The 24,684-nt window shown below is 51.1% G+C and overlaps 1 pseudogene; it reads left to right on the top strand.

Annotated features, from left to right (window-relative positions):
- The window catches only part of LOC139257293 (zinc finger protein 256-like), a 44,491-nt pseudogene that overhangs the window by 343 nt on the left and 19,464 nt on the right, over positions 1-24,684 (top strand).

Genomic DNA, 24,684 nt, shown 5'->3' with positions numbered 1-24,684 from the left:
TGTAGAACTGAACCCAGCCAGAGTCATTACCTTCAGGGGAGGGGAACCAGTGAGTGTAGAACTGAACCCAGCCAGAGTCAGTACCTTCAGGGGAGGGGAACCAGTGAATGTAGAACTGAACCCAGCCAGAGTCAGTACCTTCAGGGGAGGGGAACCAGTGAGTGTAGAACTGAACCCAGCCAGAGTCAGTACCTTCAGGGGAGGGGAACCAGTGAGTGTAGAACTGTACCCAGCCAGAGTCAGTACCTTCAGGGGAGGGGAACCAGTGAGTGTAGAACTGAACCCAGCCAGAGTCAGTACCTCCAGGGGAGGGGAACCAGAGAGTGTAGAACTGAACCCAGCCAGAGTCAGTACCTCCAGGGGAGGGGAACCAGTGAGTGTAGAACTGTACCCAGCCAGAGTCAGTCCCTTCAGGGGAGGGGAACCAGTGAGTGTAGAACTGAACCCAGCCAGAGTCAGTACCTTCAGGGGAGGGGAACCAGTGAGTGTAGAACTGAACCCAGCCAGAGTCAGTACCTTCAGGGGAGGGGAACCAGTGAGTGTAGAACTGAACCCAGCCGGAGTCAGTACCTCCAGGGGAGGGGAACCAGTGAGTGTAGAACTGAACCCAGCCAGAGTCAGTACCTTCAGGGGAGGGGAACCAGAGAGTGTAGAACTGAACCCAGCCAGAGTCAGTACCTTCAGGGGAGGGGAACCAGTGAGTGTAGAACTGAACCCAGCCAGAGTCAGTACCTTCAGGGGAGGGGAACCAGAGAGTGTAGAACTGAACCCAGCCAGAGTCAGTCCCTTCAGGGGAGGGGAACCAGTGAGTGTAGAACTGAACCCAGCCAGAGTCAGCACCTTCAGGGGAGGGGAACCAGTGAGTGCAGAACTGAACCCAGCCAGAGTCAGTACCTTCAGGGGAGGGGAACCAGTGAGTGTAGAACTGAACCCAGCCAGAGTCAGTACCTTCAGGGGAGGGGAACCAGAGAGTGTAGAACTGAACCCAGCCAGAGTCAGTACCTTCAGGGGAGGGGAACCAGTGAGTGTAGAACTGAACCCAGCCAGAGTCAGTACCTTCAGGGGAGGGGAACCAGAGAGTGTAGAACTGAACCCAGCCAGAGTCAGTACCTTCAGGGGAGGGGAACCAGAGAGTGTAGAACTGAACCCAGCCAGAGTCAGTACCTTCAGGGGAGGGGAACCAGAGAGTGTAGAACTGAACCCAGCCAGAGTCAGTACCTTCAGGGGAGGGGAACCAGTGAGTGTAGAACTGAACCCAGCCAGAGTCAGTCCCTTCAGGGGAGGGGAACCAGTGAGTGTAGAACTGAACCCAGCCAGAGTCAGTACCTTCAGGGGAGGGGAACCAGTGAGTGTAGAACTGAACCCAGCCAGAGTCAGTACCTTCAGGGGAGGGGAACCAGTGAGTGTAGAACTGAACCCAGCCAGAGTCAGTACCTTCAGGGGAGGGGAACCAGTGAGTGTAGAACTGAACCCAGCCAGAGTCAGTACCTTCAGGGGAGGGGAACCAGTGAGTGTAGAACTGAACCCAGCCAGAGTCAGTACCTTCAGGGGAGGGGAACCAGTGAGTGTAGAACTGAACCCAGCCAGAGTCAGTACCTTCAGGGGAGGGGAACCAGTGAGTGTAGAACTGAACCCAGCCAGAGTCAGTACCTTCAGGGGAGGGGAACCAGTGAGTGTAGAACTGAACCCAGCCAGAGTCAGTACCTTCAGGGGAGGGGAACCAGTGAATGTAGAACTGAACCCAGCCAGAGTCAGTACCTTCAGGGGAGGGGAACCAGTGAGTGTAGAACTGAACCCAGCCAGAGTCAGTCCCTTCAGGGGAGGGGAACCAGAGAGTGTAGAACTGAACCCAGCCAGAGTCAGTACCTTCAGGGGAGGGGAACCAGTGAGTGTAGAACTGAACCCAGCCAGAGTCAGTACCTTCAGGGGAGGGGAACCAGTGAGTGTAGAACTGAACCCAGCCAGAGTCAGTACCTTCAGGGGAGGGGAACCAGTGAGTGTAGAACTGAACCCAGCCAGAGTCAGTACCTTCAGGGGAGGGGAACCAGTGAGTGTAGAACTGAACCCAGCCAGAGTCAGTACCTTCAGGGGAGGGGAACCAGTGAATGTAGAACTGAACCCAGCCAGAGTCAGTACCTTCAGGGGAGGGGAACCAGTGAGTGTAGAACTGTACCCAGCCAGAGTCAGTACCTTCAGGGGAGGGGAACCAGTGAGTGTAGAACTGAACCCAGCCAGAGTCAGTACCTTCAGGGGAGGGGAACCAGTGAGTGTAGAACTGAACCCAGCCAGAGTCAGTACCTTCAGGGGAGGGGAACCAGTGAGTGTAGAACTGAACCCAGCCAGAGTCAGTACCTTCAGGGGAGGGGAACCAGTGAGTGTAGAACTGAACCCAGCCAGAGTCAGTACCTTCAGGGGAGGTGAACCAGTGAGTGTAGAACTGAACCCAGCCAGAGTCAGTACCTTCAGTGGAGGGGAACCAGTGAGTGTAGAACTGAACCCAGCCAGAGTCAGTACCTTCAGGGGAGGGGAACCAGTGAGTGTAGAACTGAACCCAGCCAGAATCAGTACCTTCAGGGAAGGCAACCAGTGAGTGTAGAACTGTACCCAGCCAGAGTCAGTAGCTTCAGGGGAGGGGAACCAGTGAATATAGAACTGAACCCAGCCAGAGTCAGTAGCTTCAGGGGAGGGGAACCAGTGAATATAGAACTGAACCCAGCCAGAGTCAGTAGCTTCAGGGGAGGGGAACCAGTGAATATAGAACTGAACCCAGCCAGAATCAGTACCTTCAGGGGAGGGGAACCAGTGATTGTAGAACTGAACCCAGCCAGAGTCAGCACCTTCAGGGGAGGGGAACCAGTGAATATAGAACTGAACCCAGCCAGAGTCAGTACCTTCAGGGGAGGGGAACCAGTGAGTGTAGAACTGAAACCAGCCAGAGTCAGTACCTTCAGGGGAGGGGAACCAGTGAGTGTAGAACTGAACCCAGCCAGAGTCAGCACCTTCAGGGGACAGGAACCAGTGAATATAGAACTGAACCCAGCCAGAGTCAACACCTTCAGGGGAGGGGAACCAGTGAGTGTAAAACGGAAGCCAGCCAGAGTCAGTACCTTCAGGGACTACTGATTGGCGCGGAGCAGCGCGTTTGGTGGGCTGGTGACAAGAACACATGAGAACATCAGAAATAGGAGATGCGTCGACCCTTTGGCCCCTCGAGCCTGCCGCCATTCAATAAGATGATGGCTGCATCATCTGCGGTGGTTCTCCTTGGAGCAGTGAAGGTGCAGGACAGGTTTAACAGAGGTGCTCACAATCAGGAAGGCTTTAGATTGAGTCAGGAACAGAGTGGTTCTGCTCACACAATCAGAGAATGGTTACAGCACGGAAGGCCATTCGGCCCATCGAGCCCTTGCCGGCTCCCAGCTAGTCCCACTGCCCCACCCTTTCCCCCAGCCCTGCAAATGTTTTCTTTCAAATATTTATCCAACTTTTTTTTGAAAGCTGTGAGTGAGTCTGCGTCCACCACCCTTTCAGGCCGTGCTTTCCGGATCCTAACCACTCGCTGCATAAAATAGATTTTTCTGATGTCACCTTTGGTTCTCCTGCCAATCACGTTAAATCCGTCTCCTCTGGTTCTCGACCCCTCCACCAGTGGGAACAGTATCTCTCTATCTACTCTGTCCGGACTCCTCATGATTTTGAACACCTCGATCAATTCTCCTCTCAACCTTCTCTGCTCCAAAGAGAACAACCCCAGCTTCTCCAGTCAATCCACGTAATGAAGTCCCTCATCTCATGAATCATTCTTGTCAATCTTTTCTGCATCCTCTCTCAGGCCATCACATTTTAATATGTGGTGCCCAGAATTGGACACAATGCTCCAGTTGAGACCAAACCAGTGTTTTACAAAGGTTCATCATAACCTCCTTGCTTTTGTACTCTGTGATGCACAGGATCCTGTAACCTTTTTTAACTGCTTTCTCAACCTGTCCTGCCACCTTCAGCGATTTGTGCACATATACCCGCAGGTCTCACTGTTCATGCACCCCCTTTAGGATTGTACCCTTTAGTTTATATTGTCTCTCCTCGTTCATTTAATCATGATTTTCTAATTTTATTTCTTAACTCAGGTTACGGTCTATTTTTATTTCTTCCTCAACTTAATCTGGCAGCGTAATGTTGGCGAGTGGTGATTGATTGCCCTGGGAACCAACATGAAGAGAGCTCAGAGGCCGGAGAGCCCAGGGAGCAGTGTGTTCTGCAACCAATCGTGGTGCTTGAGGAGTGGATCCTGATTCAGCCTATCAGGTGAGTATGTGTCAACCCCTGTTAAACAATTTATCTTTTAAAAGTTAAATTGAGATTTCTTTTGTCAACAAAACAGTTTAACATTTGTCAGTATTTTGTTTAACTGGAGTTCCTATTATGAGTTTCAGACACTTCAGTTCCAAGTGCACCAGGTGTTTAAAGGTCATTCATTTCCCCTTTTCCATGTCGCTGTAAGTTAAAGGGACAGATTGATTTCCCCACATTATGCATCTTTAGTTGTTAAAGTAACATCCTTCCTGTTGGTAGTGAGTTACATTCTGTGCTGGGCGAGATGGCTGGTGCCATCAGCCTTTAAAATACGCATCCTCTTGTTCAAATCTCTCCAGGGTCTCACCCTTCCCATTCTCAGTAACCTCTTCCAGCCCACCAACCCTCTTAATAGTTTGTTTTCTTTGGAACAGAGGAGGCTGAGGGGAGACCTTAATGAGGTGAATAAAATTATGAGGGGCCTAGATAGAGTGGAGTGGAAGGACCTATTTCCCTTCACAGAGGGGTCAGCAACCAGCAGAACTTTTTAGCCAGTACGTAGCAAGCCCAACAAGAGAGGTGTGAGTTCTGGACTTAGTATTAGGGACTGAAGCTGGGCAGGTGGAAGGGGTATCAGTGGGACAACATGTTGGTGCTAGTGATCATAATTCAGTTAGATCTTGGGTAGTTATGGAAAAGGATAAAGATAGGCCAGGAATAAAAGTTCTCAATTGAGGAAAAGCCAATTTTACTAAGCTGAGATGTGGTTTAGCCAAAGAGGACTGGAACAAGCTACTTGAAATGGTGAGAGATTGGGAAATGTTGGTGTTCAGAGGGACCTTGGTGTCCTTGTACACGAATTACTGAAAGTTAATATGCAGGTACAGCAAGTAATGAAGAAATCAAATGGAATGTTGGCCTTTATTACAAGAGGATTTGAGTACAAGAGTAAAGACGTCTTACTGCAATTATATAGGGCCCTGTTGAGACTACACGTGGAGTATTGTGTACAGTTTTAGCTGCTTACCTAAGGAAGGATGTACTTATCATTGAGGATGGCAAGGAAGGTCCACCAAACTTAATTCCTGGGATGGGAGGATTGTCCTATGAGGAGAGACTGAGTAGACTGGACATGTATTCTCTAGAGTTTAGAAGAATGAGAGATGATCTTACTGTAACATACAAAATGCTTACAGGCTTGACAGGATAGGTGCAGGGAGAATGTTTCCTCTGGTGAAGAGTCTAGAACCAGGGGTCACAGTCTCAAAATAAGGGGTTGGCCATTTGGGACTGACGAGCAGAAACTTATTCACTCATTAATCTTTGTAATTTTCTACTCCAGAGGGCTGTGTAGGCTCTTTCGTTGAGTATATTTAAGACAGAGATCGACAGATTTTTGTACATTAAGGGAATCAAGGGATATGGAATAGTGCAGGAAAGTGGAGGTGATGTCGAAAATCAGCCATGATCTCATTGAATGGCAAAGCAGGCTCAAGGGGCCGAATGGCATACTCCTGCTCTGAAATCATATGTTCTTATGTTGAATTTAAATCACTCTCAGAGCAGTAGGAGGCATTCAAGGAGGAGATAATGAGGGGTCAGAGGAAGTATGTTACCTTAAAGGAAAAGGGTGCAACTGATAAATCTAGAGCCCCCTGGATATCAACTTAAGAAATAGGAGCAGGAGTAGGCGATAAGATCCCTCGAGCCTGCTCCGCCATTCAATGAGATCATGGTTGATCATCGCCCTCAATTCCACTTTACTGCCTGATCTCCCTATCCCTTGATTCACCTAGAGTCCAAAAATCTATCTATCTCAACCTTGAATAGACTGAGCATCCACAGCCCTCTGGGGAAGAGAATGCCAAAGATTCACAACCGTCTGAGTGAAGAAATTAAACCTCATCTCTGTCTTAAATGGTCTCCCCCATATCCTGAGACTGTGCCCCTAGTTCTAGACAGTCCAGCCAGGGGAATCAACCAGTCATCATCTAATCTGTCTGTCCCCTTCAGAAACTTGTATGTTTCAATGAGATCACACCTCATTATTCTAAACTTGAGAGTGTATAGACCCATTCTACACACTATCTCATCATCAGACAGTCCTCTCATCCCAGGAATCAATCTTGTGAACCTTTGTTGCACCGTCTCCAAGGCAAGTGGTTCCGTCCTTAGATAAGGAGACCAAAACTGTGCCCAATACTCCAGGTGTGGTCTCACCAAGGCCCTGTGCAATTGTAGCAAGACCTCCTTACTCTTATACTCCAACCCCCTTGCAATAAAGGACAAACCATTTGCCTTCCTTATTGCTTGCGTACCTGCATGCTCACTTTCTGTGTGTCTTGCACGAGGACATCCCAAATCTCTCTGAACACCGATGTTTAAAAGTTTCTCATCATTTAAAAGATATTCTGCTTTTTTAAATTATTCCGACCAAAGTGAATAACCTCACATTTCCCTACATTATACTCCAGATGCCACCTTATTGCCCACTCATAGTCTATCTATATATATCTTGCAGACTCTTGTGTTCTCCCTGCTTATTGCCCCACCTAGTTTTGTATAATCAGCAAATTTGGATACATTATACTCGGTCCCTTCATCTAGGTCATTAATCATAAAATCATCGGAATTTACAGCATGGCAGGAGACCATTTCAGCCCACCGTGTCCGAAGCGGGTGACAAACAGCTATCCAGCCGAACCCCACTCTCCAGCTCTTGGTCCGTAGCCCTGTAGGTGATGTCACTTTAAGTGCACATCCAAGTATTTTTCAAATGTGGTGAGCGTTTCAGCCTCGACCACCCTTTCAGACAGTGAGTTCCAGACCCCCACAAACCTCTGGGTGAAGGAATTTCCCTTCACATCTCCTCTAAACCAATTACTTTAAATCTGTGCCCCCTTGTTGACCCCTCTGCCAAGGGAAACAGGTCCTTCCTATCCACTCTATCCAGGCCCCTCATAATTTTATAGAGTTCCATCAGGTCTCCCCTCAGTGTCCTCTGTTCCAAAGAAAATAGACCCAGCATCTCCAATCTTTCCTCAGAGCCAAAATTCTCCAGTCCAGGTAACATGCTTGTAAATCTCCTCGAAACCCTTTCCAGTACAATCACATTTTTCCTGTAATGTGGTGACCAGAACTGCACACAGTATTCCAACTGTGGCCTAACCAGTTCAAGCATAACCTCCCAGATCTTGTATTCCATGCCTCAACTAATAAAGGTAAGTATTCCATATACCTTCTTAACCATCTTATCTACCTGCCTGCGACCTTCAGGGATCTGTGGACTTACACTCCAAGGTCCCTTTGATCCTCTACAATTTTCAGTGTTGTACCATTTAATGTATATTCCCTTGCCTTGTTGGATCCCCCAAATGCATTACCTCACACTTATTCGGATTGAATTCCATTTGCCACTTTACTGCGCACCTGACCAGTACATTGATATCTTCCTACAGTCCTCAGCTTTCTTCTTAATTCTCAACCACACAGCCTATTTTAGTGTCATCTACAAACTCCTTAATCATGCCTCCAACATTAAAATCCAAGTCATTGATTATATACCACAAAAAACAAGGGACCCAGCACTGAGCCCTGCAGAACCCCACTGGAAACAGCCTTCCAGTCACAAAAACACCCATGTACCATGACCTTTTTGCTTCTAGCCTGAGCCAAGTTTGGTTCCAACTTGCCAATTAGCCCTGGATCCCATGGGCTTTTACTTTTGTGACCAGTCTGCCATGTGGGACTTTATCAAAAGCATTGCTGAAATCCATATACACTGCATCCTACACACTACCCTCATCGACCCTCAAGGTTACTTCCTCTCAAAATTCAATCAAGTTAGTCAGACACGACCTTCCCTCAACAAATCCATGCTGACTGTCCTTAATTAATCCATGTGTTTCCAAGTGAAGATTTATCCTGTCCCTCAGGATTTGTTTCCAATAATTTTCCCTCCACAGGTTCCGGGGTGATGTCAGGAAGCACTTCCTCACACAAATGGTGAGAATCTGTTTCTCTTGGCTCGAGAGTCTAGAACTAAGGGTTACTGTCTCAGGATACGGGCTCGGCCATTTAGGACTGAGCTTATGAGAAATGTTTGCACTCAGAGAGTCGTGAATCTTTATAATTCTCTCCCCCAGAGGACTGTGGATGCTGAGTCATTGAGTATATTCAGAGTTGAGATAGAAAGCTGTTTGGACACTAAAGGAATCGAGGGATATGAGGATAGTGCGGGAAAGTGGAGCTGAAGTACAAGATCATCCTGGATCTTATTGAATGGTGCAGCAGGCTCCAGGGGCCGTATGGCTTACTCCTGCTCCTGTTTCTTATGTTCTTAAAGGTTGTGGAAATCTGGAACTCTGTTCCCCATAAAACTGAGGCTGGGGCCCAATTGAAAATTCCAAAACTGTGATTGATAGATTCTTCTTGGGCAAGGGTATTAAGAGTGATGGAACCAAGGCAGGTAGACGGAGTAAAGATACTGATCAGTCACGATCTAATTGAATGGTGGAACTATGACTCAGTCACACTGGGTGGTGCCTGTGAGAGATTCGGTAAACCCTCACCAACAGTTCTTGACTTCAGCGTTTATAAGAACAAAATACACTCGGCACAGGTTTTTGGCTCAACCTTAAACTTGTATGTTTATTGAATTTGTGTTATTCCCCAGTACACAACCTCCCAGAGATTCCGACCGGAATAACACCGAACCCATAATACAAACCACCTGCACAAGGTTACCTGAAACCTAACAGGAAATGTCACAGTTTGACACCCTTCCGCAATTTGATTGCGATTATAAAACGACTCGGACAAATTCCCTGACGGTTTGCCTGAAACTTATAATCACCCACACAGTTGGTGGTTGTGGTGTGGATTGTAGGCCGGGACCAGGTGACCACCCTGCATCCTCCTTCACTGCACTGCCTTCGCTCCGAAGTAGTCCTCTTTTTATGGGGCTTCATAATCACAGCATCAAACATATTTCCTGCTGTTCCCCTGTCGACTCTTCCGATGGTCAATAACCTCTTGATCATCAGTGTATTCCACTCCCTGGCCCAGACAGGGACGCGATCAGCTCTCCTGCTGTGTAGTACAATGCAAACCTTCCTTGGGAACAGATGTGGCTCCACAGTTGAGGAATGTGTGAATGTCCCTCTTCCTTCTTGACAGGGACCAGGGACCATTCAAGGTGTCCATGGCCGGCGTCTGGTGCTATTGCCTGTGTTGATTAGATCGATGGCAGGTATCCTGTATCATTGTCTGTGAGGATGTCCTTCCAGTCTCTCAATGAGTGATCGTTTTGCTGCAATGTTTGAATGAACCCCTTACTGTATAGCCCACCCTCTCGGTGTTTGTACTGAGGTTTGTTTTTTATTAACCCCTCCCACCATCTGTAGCTTTTATATTCCATTCCACAATCCATTTTACAGTTGGGGAGGTGGGGTGGGGAATAGATCCTACATGCCTTTATCCACTGAGCCATTGGGAGGAGGGTCCGGTGGCCCTGCTGGAAAATGCACGTGTGAGGCCTCGGGTGAGGACAGTGGAATAGCCAGTCGACACTCACTGTCGAGGTTCAAACATGGCGTTTGGGCACATGGGTCACACATTGGAGAGAAACTGCTGATTGTAGAACTGAACCCAGCCAGAGTCAGTATCTTCAGGAGAGGGGAACCAGTGAGTGTAGAACTGAACCCAGCCAGAGTCAGCACCTTCAGGGGAGGGGAACCAGTGAGTGTAGAACTGAACCCAGCCAGAGTCAGTATCTTCAGGGGAAGGGAACCAGTCAGTGTAGAACTGAACCCAGCCAGAGTCAGTATCTTCAGGGGAAGGGAACCAGTGAGTGTAGAACTGAACCCAACCAGAGTCAGCACCTTCAGGGGAGGAGAGGAAGAGAAACCAGTGAGTGTAGAACTGAACCCAGCCAGAGTCAGCACCTTCAGGGGAGGAGAGGGAGGGGAACCAATGAGTGTAGAACTGAACCCAGCCAGAGTCAGTACCTTCAGGGGAGGAGAGGGAGGGGAACCAGTGAGTGTAGAACTGAACCCAGCCAGAGACAATACCTTCTAGGGAGGAGAACCAGTGAGTGTAGAACTGAACCCAGCCAGAGACAATACCTTCTAGGGAGGAGAACCAGTGAGTGTAGAACTGAACCCAGCATAGGATATTAAGGGAATCGAGGGATATGGGGATAGTGCAGGAAATTTGAGCTGTGGTAGAAACTCAGACGTGATCTTATTGAAAGCGGAGCAGGCTCGAGGGGCCGAATGACCTACTCCTGCTCCTAGTTTTTATATATGTTCTTGTGTTCATTCACGACTGGATGTGGCAGGACTGCAGAGCTCTGATCTGATGCATTGATTTTGGGATTGCTTAGCCCTGTTTATACCATGCTACTTCCACTGCTCAGTATGCATGTAGCCCTGTTTTGCAGCTTCCCCAGGCTGGTACCTCATTTCTCGGTACGCCTGGTGCTGCTCCTGCCATGCTCTTCTGCACTCCTAATTGAACCAGTCTTGATGGTAAAGTTAGAGTGAGGGATATGCCAGACCATGAGGTTACAGATTGTGGTGGAATACAATGCTGCTGCTGCTGATGGCCCACAGCACCCTAAGGATGCCCCGTTTTCAGCTGCTCGATCTGTTCTGCATCTATCCCGTTTAGCACGGTGATGGTGCCACACAACACATTTGAGAGTGTGTTCGGTGTGACTTTGTCTCCACAATGACTGTGTGCGGTGGTCACTGCTACCAATGCTGTCATAGAAAGATGCAGCTCCTTGTGGGACAGGCTTGATGTACCCGATGGTCTTTACCTGTCCGTCATTGTTCGTATCTGCGACAGGTAGATTGGTGAGGACCAGGTCAAGTAGGTTTTTTCCTCTTGTTGGTTCTCTCACCATCTGCTGCAGGCCCAGTCTGGCAGATATGTCCTTCAGGACTCAGTAAGCTCAGTCAGTAGTGGTACTACCGAGTTACACTTGGTGATGGACATTGAAGTTCTCCACTCAGAGTGCATTCTGTGCCCTTGCTACCCTCAGTGCTTCTTCCAAGCTTAAACCAGTGTGAGTAATAGAATAGATTAGGTTATAATGTGAGATATTTGTACCGATTATTGTGAAACTATAAGAACTAACAGGAAGCAGGAGAGTTTAGGGAGAATGAGAAAATTACTGAAGAAAAGTAACTTCTGGGAACCAGGGTAAGTGTCCTTGTAAATCACAGATTAGAGAAATTCCAGCTGTCTTTTCCTCACTTCCTGCCCAAACCCAGCAGGGAAGACAAAGAAGAGTCCGGTGACAGAGGTGGATCAGTGCAAGGTATAAAAGTGAGGGGAGACTGATGTAAGGGGGCAGTGGCGACTGGAGACACCGGAGATCAAGCTCAGGGCGCCCGTGGTTCCATCCAGTGGGCTGACCTGGTGTCAGTTACTGTGGACACGCGGGACTTGCATCTTTACTCTGATTGGTGGATCAGTATAAGATACGGTGGATGACGGAGAAACTGCTCATCTTATATTTCTTATTAAGGTATTAAAGTTCGTGACACTGGACTCTGGAACTTGCAAATTAATAAGACAAGGGATTAGCTCGACTTTTACATCCCCAAATCTCTCTACCCCTCCACTCCTTTTAAAATGTTACCATATAAAGTACTTTTCCTCCATTTTTCTTCCAAAATGTTTTGCATCAGATTTCTCTGCACTAAATTGCATCTGCCATCCGTCCAGCCCATTTACAAACATATGCATTCAGACTGAGCTCACTTACAGTCCTCTTCACAGAGCCCACGCTCCCCATTTTTGGCGTCATCTGGAGATTTTGATCACAATGCAGGTCTGATCACCGATTTTTAAAATAATTTATTTGTTATTATTTATTGTCCCTCTGGCCCCAATCTCAATAGCATGACAAAATAAAATTCAGTTCCCCCAATTTGGACTTTGAATTAATGGAACAAATTCTGAGGGACAGGATAAACCTTCATTCAGAAAGACCGGGATTAATCAGGGACATTTAATACGGATTTGTTAATGGAAGGTCGTGTCTGACTAATCTGATTGCATTTTTTGAGGAGGTCACACGGAGGGTCGATGACGGTGTTGTGTTTGACATTTTGTGTATATGGATTTTAGCAAGGCTTTTGATAAGGTCCCACATGGCAGACTGCTCATGAAAGTCACAGCCCATGGGATACAAGGCAAAGTGGCAACTCGGATCCAAAATTGGCTGAGGTAGGAAGCAAAGGTTAATGGTCAATGGGTGTTTTAGTGACTGGAAGGATGTTTCTGGGATACATCAATGATTTAGACTTGAATGTAAGGGGTATGACCACGAAGTTTGCAGATGATACGAAAATTATCCGTGTGGTTTAATGAAGAAGAAAGCTGTAAACTGCAGGAAGGTATCAATGGACCTGTCAGGTGGGCAGAGCAGTGGCAAATATAATTCAATCCGCAGAAGTGTGAGGTAATGCATTTGGTGAGGGCTAACAAGGAAAGGAAATACACAATAGATGGTAGGACACTGAGAAGTGTAAAGGAACAGAGGGACCTTGGAATGCTTGTCCACAGATCCCTGAAGGTAGCAGGACAGGTCGATAAAGTGCTTAAGAAGGCATACGGGATACTAGACTTTATTAGCCGAGGCTTAGAATAGAAGAGCTTGAACTGGATAAAACACTAATTAGGCGACAGCTAGAATACTGTATGCAATTCTGGTCATCACATTACAGAAAAGAGAGGGTATAGAAGAGATTTACCAGGATGTTGCCTGGACTGGAGAATTTTAGATATAAAGAAAGATTGGATAGGCTGGGGTTGTTTTCTTTACAACAGAGGAGGCTGAGGGGAGACCTTATTGAGGTTTATAAAAATGATGTGGAGCCTAGATGGAGTGGATAGGAGGGACCTATTCCCCTTAGCAGAGGGGTCAATAACTAGGGGCATAGATTTAAAGTAATTGGTAGAAACGTAGAAATTTATAGCGCAGGAGGCCATTTCGGCCCATCATGTCCACGCCGACCGATAAAGAGCCGCATGGCCCTCGGTCAGCAGCCCTGAAGGTTAAATTTAAAACCTATGAGCAATGAACAATGGCGGAAAGGTAAAGAGCACCCGGGACAACCAGTCCGCCTCAAACAACTGCGGCACCCCTTACACTGAAACATTCTACACTCCACCCCAACCGGAGCCATGTGATCTCCTGGGAGAGGCAAAAAACAGATAAAAACCCAGGCCAATTGGGGGAAAAAAATCTGGAAAAATTCCTCTCTGACCCTTTCAGCGATCGAAACTAGTCCAGGAGATTACCCTGGCCATACTCGATTCGCTGCAGTACATAGCATCGTATCTGCGCCAGCCAACAGGAGGTTATCCAGTCAAATTCCAATTACCAGCTCGAGGGCCATAACGCCGCAGATTACGACACTTCAAGTGCCCATCCAAGCATTTTTAAATGTGGTGAGCGTTTCCGCATCCACCATGTTTCCAGGCAGTGAGTTCCAGACCCACACAACCCTCTGTGTGAAGAAACCTCCCCTCAAATCCCCTCTGAGCCTTCCACCAACCACCTTAAAACCATGCCCCCTCGTAATTGACCCCTCCACCAAGGGAAATAGACCCTTGCTATCCACTATATCCAGGCCTCTCAAAATGTTGTCACCTCAATAAGGTCTCCTCTCAGCCTCCACTGTTCCAATGAGAGCAAACCCAGCCTATCCAATCTGTTCTCACAGCTAAGATGCTGCATTCCAGGCAGCATCCTAGTAAATCTCTGCACCCTCTCTGGTACAATCACATCCTTCCTATAATACACAACAGAACTCCAGCTGTGGTCTAACCAGAGTATTATACAATTGAAGCATAACCTCCCTGCTCTTGTATTCTGTGCTTTGGCCAATAAAGGCAAGTATTCAGTCTGTCTTCTTAACCACCTTATCCACCAAGCCTGCTACTTTCAGGGATCTGTGGACCAATGGTGGAGCTTTGGAGGCGTGGCATGATCATTTGGAGCCTGGAACAGTGATAGAAGAATCTCCCTGCTGTTGCTGCTGCCTGGAAGACCTGGAGTGAGCACTGTGAAACAGCCCAGGAAGAGGAGGAAGGGGCTTACTACAATTCCAATTCATCCAGAGGGAGAGGAGGAGAGCAGAAAATTCAACATCATTATTACTTTTACAAAGAGTTGGAGAGAGGAGTAAAATAATAATCTGAGAAAACACCATCCAGTGTGGAAGGAGGGAGAGCCATTTCTACAATCTTCGACAGGTGGGTGTGTTTGGGTGCATTCCCCGAAAGACTTTGTTGTATCGGTGGGGGGAGGAAAGAAGACCATCTTGAGGGCCGGAATATCGCGGGGGGTGTGTGTGTCTGGAAGTGTGTGTGGAGGTCTTGCTTACAGCTAGACCCCACACACCACTGAAACACCCCTCCCCCCTTGCCTAGCCTGGGATAGCTGGAGCTACCTGGCTGAAGTATTACTAATCACCTTATTTAAGATCGTTGGGAGTTTGTGCCCAGGTGGGTCCAGCTGCCCCAGGTGAAGACATCTCCCCCCACCCGAAGACCATCTCCAAGGACTGTGTCTTGTTTTTTTTTCCATCATCTGGGGAGTGCACCGCAGAAAAACGCCCAAACATCGCTGTGAGAGGAGACCTGCCATCGCAGCTTCCCTCTTTCCCACCCCACTCTCTCTCGCTCACTCTCTCTCGCTCACTCTCTCTGTCTCTCCCCTCTCTCTCTGAGAGCCCCTTTCCTCTTAAATTAAAATTAATTAAGACAACTGAGCAGATGGAACAAGGCCCCTCACCATTCGTTAACTATGGGAGAGGTGTGCCCCATTAAGAGCTCCCTCTGCTCATAAATTCAAACGAGGCCAATTTAAGATCATTAAGGCCTGTGACTCTGGGGTGGTTGTAGCCCTTAAAGGGACCCCGTGATGGCGACTCCATCCACGCCGGTGGCAGGCCCAGCTAGGACTTATGCGCAGGCGGTGTCCACATCTCCTGCGCCTCCTGCTGCCCTGCCACCATTCAAACTAATTACTAAGAAAAACGGGGTCAAGGGCTACACTCACCCCACAATGAGCATCGAGGAGTGCGTGCGGGCGATGGCTGGGGTAGTCAGCCCCTCGGCCATTGTCGCAGCCTCCAAGATGTCTGGGAAGGCCGTGTTCTTCCTGGGGTCGGAGCGAGCGGTGTCCCTGGCCATTGAAAAGTGGCTCACGGTGGGCGGGGCGTTCCTGCAGGTTGACCCTCTCGAGGCCACTGCGCAGAGGGTCATCATATCTAACATCCCGCCCTTTGTTCCCGCTGAGCTGCTCCTCCCTCACCTACATGACTGGGGGAGGTAAGGTCGGGGATTAACCCCATACCGCTCGGCCTCAGGGAGAACAGCCAGCGCCATGTGTTCTCCTTCCGCCACCAGCTCTTTGTCCGGCTGGCGCGGGAGGAGACGACGGAGGGCAATTTTAATGTGGTGCACGAGGGGATTGCCTATCTTGACTTCTGGACGTCGGACGCCGTGCAGTGCCATGCCTGTAGGGAGGTGGGGCACGTTCGCAAGAACTAACCCGACTCCAAGGCCGCCAAACCACCGAGGGCGGCCAAGGCTGGCGCCGCCGCCACCCCTCCCCCGAGTAGTGTCCGTGTGCCGGGAACCGTAGGTGCGCGGGCATCGTCGGGGGCCTTTGTTTTCACAGCCTCTGGCGGAGGGGAGGGAGAGCGTCCGATCGGAAAGAAGGCGCGGAGGAAGGCGAATCATCTCGAGGCGGGTCCCCTCAGTGCACCAGAAAGTTTGACCAACGCGCTCAGCCCAACCCAGTCATCGGCGAGCGCGGGGTGCCCTGAGCCCGTGCCCGAGCCCGTGACCAGTACTGCAGAGGGGCTCGGGCGCGGGCACGATAAGAAAAAGGGGGGGCGGAGCGGGAGGCCTCGGCAGACATGGGGGTCTCCCTGTCTCCGCGCACCCCCAGGAACAAAAGGAGGCGCCGCTCCAATGAGGCGGAGGGGGAACAACATCCCTCCGCGGAGTAGTCGGTGCCCGCCGCATGTCCCGCGTCTCCCACCAGCGCCCCCAAACTGCGCTGTAGGCGGGAGGAATCTGTCCCCGGGGAGGGTGAGGCAGTCGAGGCTGCCCAGCCGCTGCCTCCCGGGGATGGCGTGAAAGATCTGCCTGTCGTGGGGGGCGCGGGGCCAGCGGAAGAATGGGTAGCCACCGGGTCGAGCGTCTCGGGGACTGAGGCGGGCGGGGCCGAAAAGGCCGAACCTGAGCCCGCCCAGCCAATATCCAACTTCCCCCAGGATTTGTTCGACTCGGCGGAAACTGAAAATATGATTAAATCCACAGAACATCCACACGCTGGGCCGGGGGGTGGCGGAGGGGAGGGGGAAGAACAACAACCCTCGCCCCCTACTTTGGAGCTGAGGGACTTGGTGGACCTGGAGAATTTCGTAAACCTGGTCTCTCCGTGTTCCCCGGCTCCTGGGGTGGAGGAGGGACCCCTTCCGCTGTCGCTTCCTGACCCAGCACCACTTTTAAAAGAGCCCAGTGGGGACTCCTCTGCCGCCGATCTTCGGGGTGGGATCAGCGCAGAGCCAGGGCCGGATGGAGCGGCCGGGCTGTTGGCCGGGCCGTTTGCCGTACCTCGTGCGGTCGACGGGCCAGCTGCTAGCGGTGACCTCCCGGGGGAGGACGGGGACTCGGTGGGGGACGCGGGAGAAGATCTAGAGTCCACCGCCAGTGAGGCGGTGGATCTACTCGCGTCCGCTGCTGAGACCCTCCTCATTCCTGCAAAGGAACTCTGGGACTTTTTGTCCAGAGCCGGGGTCGCGGCGACCAAGCCCGTCTGGCCCTGGAAAGATGGTCTGAGCCGGTGTTGCTCGTCGCTTCCGTCCGCGCTGCCGCTAAAACCATGGCCGCGGGCGGGCCCTTATCAAAGGCGCAAGGCTTTGAGCTGCGCCGGCTCAAAAAGTTCCTCGCTGGGCTGCTGAAGGAGTGGAAGTCAACAAACGACTCCACTCCGCCCGCCACAATAGGTTAGGTAGAGGTTGCACTATGCTCTTGTCATGAAGATAACCATAGCCAGCCTCAGCATCAACGGCGGCAGAGAGGCACAACATAGATTTAACAATTTTTCGCTCCTGCATTAGGGGAAATATGCGGCGTCCTTCCTGCAAGAAACCCACACCGTTCCAGGAGACGAAGCCACGTGGCTCCTGGAATGGCAAGGAGAGGTCCGCATGAGCCACCTCACCGCCAATTCTAGTGGGGTGGCCATCTTGCTGGCCCCGCATTTTCAGCCGGAGATCTTGGGGGCCGAGGAGCCCATGCCAGGCCGCTTGCTGCACGTCACGGTTCGCCTGGGGGACGTGCCGCTCCATCTCGTAAACGTGTATGCCCCTCAGCCCGGCCCGCAGCAAACGCGCTTCTTCGAAGAGGTGTCCGCTCTTCTTGGCTCCGTCAACGTCAGCGACTGCATTGTCCTCGGGGGGGAATTTAACTGAACCCTCGAGGCGAGGGACCGCTCCGGTGCCCCGCAGAGCATGACGGCAATGGAGAAGTTGAGGGACCTGGTCGGGTCCTTCGACTTGGTGGACGTCTGGCGAAATCTCCATCCCGACTCCAGCGCCTTTACTTGGGTGAGGCCTGGAGTAGGATGGTCCAGAGTCGACCGCCTTTACTTGTCTCGGGCGTACGTTTCCTGCGTCCCGGCGGCCTCCATGCGGCCGGTGCCGTGTTCGGACCACCACCTGGTGTGGGCGGAGCTCGCTTCGCTCCGCGCGAGGACGGGGTCCGCGTACTGGCATTTTAACAACCAGCTGCTGGAGAACGTGCGGTTCCAGGACTCGTTCCATCGTTTCTCGGCCGACTGGAAAAGGAAGCAGGGAGGCTTCCCCTCCTTGAGGCAATGGTGGGACGTGGGCAAGGCTCACGTCCGCGTCTTCTGTCAAGAGTACGCGAGGGGGTCGACCAAGAGGCGGGCGGCCAGGGTCGGGCGCCTAGAAAAAGAGTTGCTCGACCAGGAGTCCCGACTCTGGCAAGTCGTCGGGGACCCGGCCCTGCGGACGGTGTACGAAGCGAAGAAGGCCGCGCTAAAGGACCTGCAGCTCGTCAGGTCACGAGGCGCATTTGTGAGGTCGCGGATCCGGTTCCTGCGGGATCTGGACCGCGGCTCCCCCTTCTACTCGCTGCAAAAAAGGAATAGTGTCCGTAAGCAGCTCTTGACGCTGCTGGCCGACGACGGCTCTCTCATCTCGGATCCAGGGGGCGTCAACAACAGGGCCCGTGAATATTACGAGGCTCTGTTCTCTCCGGAGCCGTCCAGCGAGGAAGCGCATAGAGTTTTGTGGGAGGACCTGCCGAAGGTCAGCCCAGATGGCGCCGAAAATCTGGAAGTTCCGCTAAGCCTGGCAGAGCTGACCGGCGCCCTCGACCGGCTCTCGAGGGGAAAAGCCCCGGGGCTGGACGGGCTTACCGTGGAGTTCCACAGGGCGTTCTGGGACGTTCTGAGGGCGACTACGCGCGGGTCCTGGGGGAAAGTCTGGCGACCGGGGAGATGCCCCTCTCTTGGCGCAGGGCAGTCATCGTCCTGCTGCCTAAGAAGGGCGATCTCCGCCTCCTTAAGAACTGCCGCCCGGTCTCCCTCCTCAGCACGGACTACAAAATCTTCGCCACGACGATGTCTGCTCGCATTGGCGCCGTGCTGGACCACATGATCCACCCCGACCAGTCCTACAGGGTCCCGGGCCGGACAATCCACGATAACATCCATCTAGTCCCGGACCTCATCCATTACTCCCAGGAGGCTGGTCTGTCGGTCACCTTCCTATCCCTCGATCAAGAGAAGGCGTTCGACAGGGTGAATCACGACTGTGCTCGGAACTCTGCGCGCTTTCGGGTTCGGGACGCATTTCGTCGCCCGGATCCGACTTTTGTACACCGCTGCGGAGTGTCTGATTAAGGTTAACAGGTCCTTGATGGCGGCCTTTCGCTTTGGGAGAGGTGTACGCCAGGGATGCCCCATGTCCGGCCAGTTATATGCCGTCTGCGTGGAGCCTTGCCTGCGCCTCCTGCAGACGAGGTTGACGGGACTGGCTCTGCAAGGGCCGGGCGTGGAGGTCGTCCTCTTGGCTTACGCCGATGACGTGCTCCTCGCGGTAGAGGATCCCGCTGACCTACGGAGGATGCGTGAGTGCCAGGAGATTTACTCGGCCGCATCATCCGCCAGAATCAACTGGGAGAAATGTTCAGGACTCTTGGTGGGTCAGTGGCGGGTGGACTCCCTGCCATAGGAGCTCAGGCCTTTTGCCTGGAGCCCGACCCATCTCCTCTATCTGGGAGTCTAACTTAGCCCCGACGAGGAAGCCTGGCCTGCGAACTGGCAGGAGCTGGATGCCAAGGTCGCCGCTCGCCTAGGCCGCTGGACAGGACTGCTCCGCGTGCTGTCCTACAGGGGTCGAGCGCTAGTCATAAACCAGCTGGTGGCCGCAATGTTGTGGTACCGGCTGGTCACTTTGACCCCTCCCCCTGCGTTTGTCGTCAAGATACAGAAGAAGCTGGTGGACTTCTTCTGGAACAACAGGAAGCACTGGGTCTCTGCCGCGGTCTTGAGTCTCCCGCTTGGGGAGGTCGGTCAGTCGTTGGTGTGCGTCAGCGCCCAGATCGCGACTTTCCGTCTTCAGACCCTGCAGACATACCGTTATGTCGAGCCCCCTCCTAGGTGGCATGCTCTGGCGATATACTTCTTATGCCAGCAGCACTGCCGCAACTACGACACGCAGCACCTGTTTATGAGCTTGGGGGGGGCGTCAGGACCGCCCTCCGGGAGCTGCCTGCCTTTTACAAGGAACTCATCAGGGTCTGGAACAACGTCTCCACCAAGCGCAGCTCTCCACCGGCTGGAGTGGCGGCCGTCCTGCAGGAGCCGCTGCTCGGGAATCCGTACCTCCATGACTGAGGTTTTTTGTGGCGGTCGGACGAGAGGGCTGTGGCTGGTGAGGTGACCAGGGTCAGGGACCTGCTCGATGGTGGAGGAGTGGGCTGGATGGCGCCAGACACGCTGGCGCAGCGCCTAAATTCTGCCAACGTCCGCCACGTGGCCGATGCCATCGAGTCGCTAAAAAGAGCTCTGGGCCCCGACTCCGTTGGGTGCATCGAGGAGGCTCAAGCACGTGGGGAGATCCCGTCCGAAATGACCCCCGTCCGGACGGAATTCCTCATCTTCGCCAAACCCTGGAACCTCCCTCGGGGGCCGGCGCCTCACAACCTGAGCCGCCTCGGGGATATCCCCTCCGTGCCTTTCAGTTCCGTGCGGAGGGGTTTCCTGTACGGGCTGCTCCTGCACACTCTCAACTTTGCCATCCTCGCCTGCCATCCGGACATGCCATGGCGTACCATATTGCCGTCCGGAGGAGACGGGGGACCCCGATGGAGGGCACTCTACGCAGGGTCCTCCCTCTATTTATCAGGGACTTGGCCTGGGGGGTGGTGCATGGAGCAGTGCCGTGCAATAAATATTTAAGCAGGTTCACGAGCTCCCAGGCCGCCTGCAATTTCTGCGGTCTGGAAGAGTACGTGTTCCATGTTTTTATTGAATGCACGAGGTTGCAGCCCCTGTTTTGTTATTTAAAGGGGCTGCTACTGAAATTCTGGCTGCACTTCAGTCCCACACTCCTGATCTTCGGGCACCCTGTGCGGAGGGGAGCGGGTAGGTCCGAGGGCCTCCTCGTAGGACTGCTCCTGGGCACGGCCATGGGGGCCATCAGCCGGTCCAGGCAGCGGGCGGTCGAGGGGATCGTTCAGCCAGACTGCCTGCCTCTCTTCCGCGCATACATCCGGTCCAGGGTGTCCTTGGAGATGGAGCACGCGGTGTCCACCGGTACGCTCACGGCCTTCCGCGAGAGGTGGGCCCGGCAACCAAATTTTAACTTGATTTTATGTTTTTAAGTTAATTTGTTTTAATTGCCGGTGCTTTTAGTGTCCCCCTCCCCTTTGATAGGGGGAACTTGGAGGAAGAAAAAAAGGAAAAAAAGAAGCCTTGTAAATGGTTGGTGTTTCCCCCAGTTTGGGGGGTGCACCGTTTAATGTTTTTTGTTTACTCCCAAAAAGAGTTTCATGCACAAGGACCCCCAGGTCCCTCTGCACCTCAGCATGTTGTAATTTCTCCCCATTCAAATAATATTCCCTTTTACTGTTTTTTTGTCCCAAGGTGGATGACCTCACATTTTCCAACATTGTATTCCATCTGCCAAACCTTAGCCCATTCGCTTAACCTATCTAAATCTCTTTGCAGCCTCTCTGTGTCCTCTACACAACCCGCTTTCCCACTAATCTTTGTGTCATCTGCTAATTGTGTTACACTACACTTAGTCCCCTCTTCCAGGTTATCTATGTATATTGTAAACAGTTGTGGTCCCAGCACCGATCCCTGTGGCACACCACTAACCACCGATTTCCAACACGAAAAGTACCCATTTATCCCGACTCTCTGCTTTCTGTTAGCCAGCCAATTATCGATCCTTGCTAATACATTTCCTCTGACTCCGCGTACCTTTATCTTCTGCAGTAACCTTTTGTGTGGCACGTTATCGAATGCCTTCTGGAAATCTAAATACGCCATATCCATCAGTACACCTCTATCCACCATGCTCGTTATATCCTCAAAGAATTCCAGTAAATTAGTTAAACATGATTTCCCCTTCATGAATCCATGTTGCGTCTGCTTGATTTTACTATTCCTATGTAGATGTCCCGCTATTTCTTCCTTAATGATAGCTTCAAGCATTTTCCCCACTACAGATGTTAAACTAACCGGCCTTTAGTTACCTGCCTTTTGTCTGCCCCTTTTTTAAACAGAGGTGTTACATTAGCTGCTTTCTAATCCGATGGTACTTCCCCAGAGTCCAGAGAATTTTGGTAGATTAGCTCCAAGTAAAACTACACGCTGTCCTGAGAGATCAAACCCCCCAAACATGAACTACCACAACCTTTGAAATCGATTTACAATAATTATTTACCGAGCAAGTGTATTTGACAATCTTTGAAGTTCCAGCTGTAGATTTGAATTATCAGATCAGCAGCTTCACTGTCCAGGTCGATCTTAGCGTCGCTGTTGTATTTCCCACCAAACTACAAACATGGTCCCTGCTCGCGCTTTCCCTTTGCTCTCAGACCCATTCATTTACACCGCCTGCCGGTGAATTCAGAGCTTGTTTTAGGGGCGAGACCCAAGACTTTAGCCATATCATTCTCTCATGCCCCCTTTAATTTAAACAAATTCTTATTAGAGGTCAAACCATTTATTAACCCGACACTCCCCGCAGTGTAACAAACCAAAATGAGAGTTCTTACAAAGACCAGAACCGGGACAGTTTGAACACTCTGTCGTTCTTCCCTTTTCACAGAAGGACACCCAGTTCTGCTCTCACTCCCGCCTTTCCGGGGGATCGATCGATAATCTATGAAAGCCCACTTTTAGAAAGATTGAGCTGGAATGTGTCCCATTACAGAATCAGTGGGAATTGATTCCCGCCCATTAGAGATAGGTTGAAGTAGAATATAATCCTGATTGTAACAGCCAGGAACTTGCAAGGGAAGTATGGAATAAAAAGGAATTAAAACGTGTTGCGAATTCTTTGACTAATCTTGACTTTATTAATCCGCTATTTCTTGGCGGGTTTTTTGAAATTAAAAATACGTTGGCTTCTGACTGTTGGAGATAGTAATTGGTCATCGGAAAAATTGCCAGGTGTTTCAATGAAGGACCTAATATTCCAGATTACGAACTACATCTTGAAGGGTGAAGATGCCTGTGCGTGGATTAATTGAACGTGTGGTGACCATTGTACACCAGCCACCACACGGGCTTGACAGAACTAGGTCTTGGTCCAGTGGCAACGATTACCCAAGACTACCTGGAGAGCAGCTCTGCTGCACAGACCTAGTGCGCACACTTATCTCACTGTGGGCTGGCCCGTGCTGCCCCTGGGCCTTCGGCTCTTCTGGGCCCTGAGCTTATGTCTCTCCCAGGTCCCGATCACAAGCCTCTACAATCTCTGGCCACTCCTTTGTCCCTCCTGCTGTACCTGCCCACACTGCAATCAGCGACCTGGCTTCACAGCAGCCCTCCTGCAGCAGCAAGCGCTGCTCCCTGCAGTGGGATGCCCCCGCACGCTGCTCCATCTAATGGTCCAGGCCTGCTGATGTACGGTATAAGAATGGCAGATGTGGGAGGAATTTCTCATTCTTTCTCTGAACGTGTAGATTGTACAAATGTTTGGAAGAGGAAAAACCGGCGGCAAAGCTCGGGCCAAAGCCAAGTTCGCTCCTCCCGGGCCGAACTGCAGTTCCCTGTGGGCCGTGTTCACAGGCTCCTGCGGAAGGGGAACTACGCTGAGCGTGTGGGTGCCGGAGCCCCGGTCTACATGGCTGCTGTGCTCGAATATCTGACCGGCTGAAATCCTGGAGCTAGCCGGCCAAGCGGCCCTCGACAATAAGAAGACCCGCACCATCCCCAGACACCTGTAGCTGGCCATCCGCAACGACCAGGCGCTCAACTAGCTGCTGAGAAAGGTGACCATCACTCAGGGCGGGATGCTGCCTAATATCCAGGCTGTGCTGCTGCCCACAGAAACCACCAGTGTGTCCAAGAGCAAATAAAGCGGACAGGATTTAATCTAATAACCCAAAGGCTCTTTTCAAAGTCTCTAACAATATCTGTGAAAGGGCTGGTTACTGTTCTATGCATCTCAGTTGTCCCAGATTTAATTTAACATATTATATCTCTGTAATTACGCCGAGAATTTCTTGATCAGAAATTAGCCACAGATAATCACAGTTATAAACGTGATGAAAATGTAGAAATCTAGATCGCCAAACACTGCAGCGGATCTTCAGATCAGTGAATCAATATAGAGAGGGACTGGCTTCAGGAAAACACAACCGGCAGGACCTGAACATGAGACCGCCCGTCATTGAGCACGTTGTTGGGAGAGCCGAATATGAACGGATGTTAAGAGCCGAGTATAAAGGGAATGAACGGTTAATGGGCTCTCCGTCCATTATTGGGGAAGTAATTCCATAGGCTGAAGGATATACATCCTGAACACAGTGACCCATGCAGACTTTTCGCCGTTGAATTTGCATACAGGAGGGAACCAGAATTGCAGCTCTGGTTAATTCAAAATATTCCAAAGAGTATCCCACTTGTCCCCCAATTAGCTGAGTTAAAGGTGAGATACAGAATTTAGATATGTGCAGTGGGATCAATTCACGATCAGATATCCCACTGATAGTTTCCGCCCACATTGGGCGGGAGCTATCGGTATATTGGGCATCCCATTCACATTTAAATCTGGATCAAACCCTGCCATTTTAAACTGTGAG

Source organism: Pristiophorus japonicus, unplaced genomic scaffold (genome assembly GCF_044704955.1).
Source record: "Pristiophorus japonicus isolate sPriJap1 unplaced genomic scaffold, sPriJap1.hap1 HAP1_SCAFFOLD_82, whole genome shotgun sequence".
In the NCBI taxonomy this organism is placed as follows: Eukaryota; Metazoa; Chordata; class Chondrichthyes; family Pristiophoridae; genus Pristiophorus; species Pristiophorus japonicus.
The sequence above is the reverse complement of the archived record's forward strand: the minus strand, read 5'-3'. Positions and strand labels throughout refer to the sequence as shown.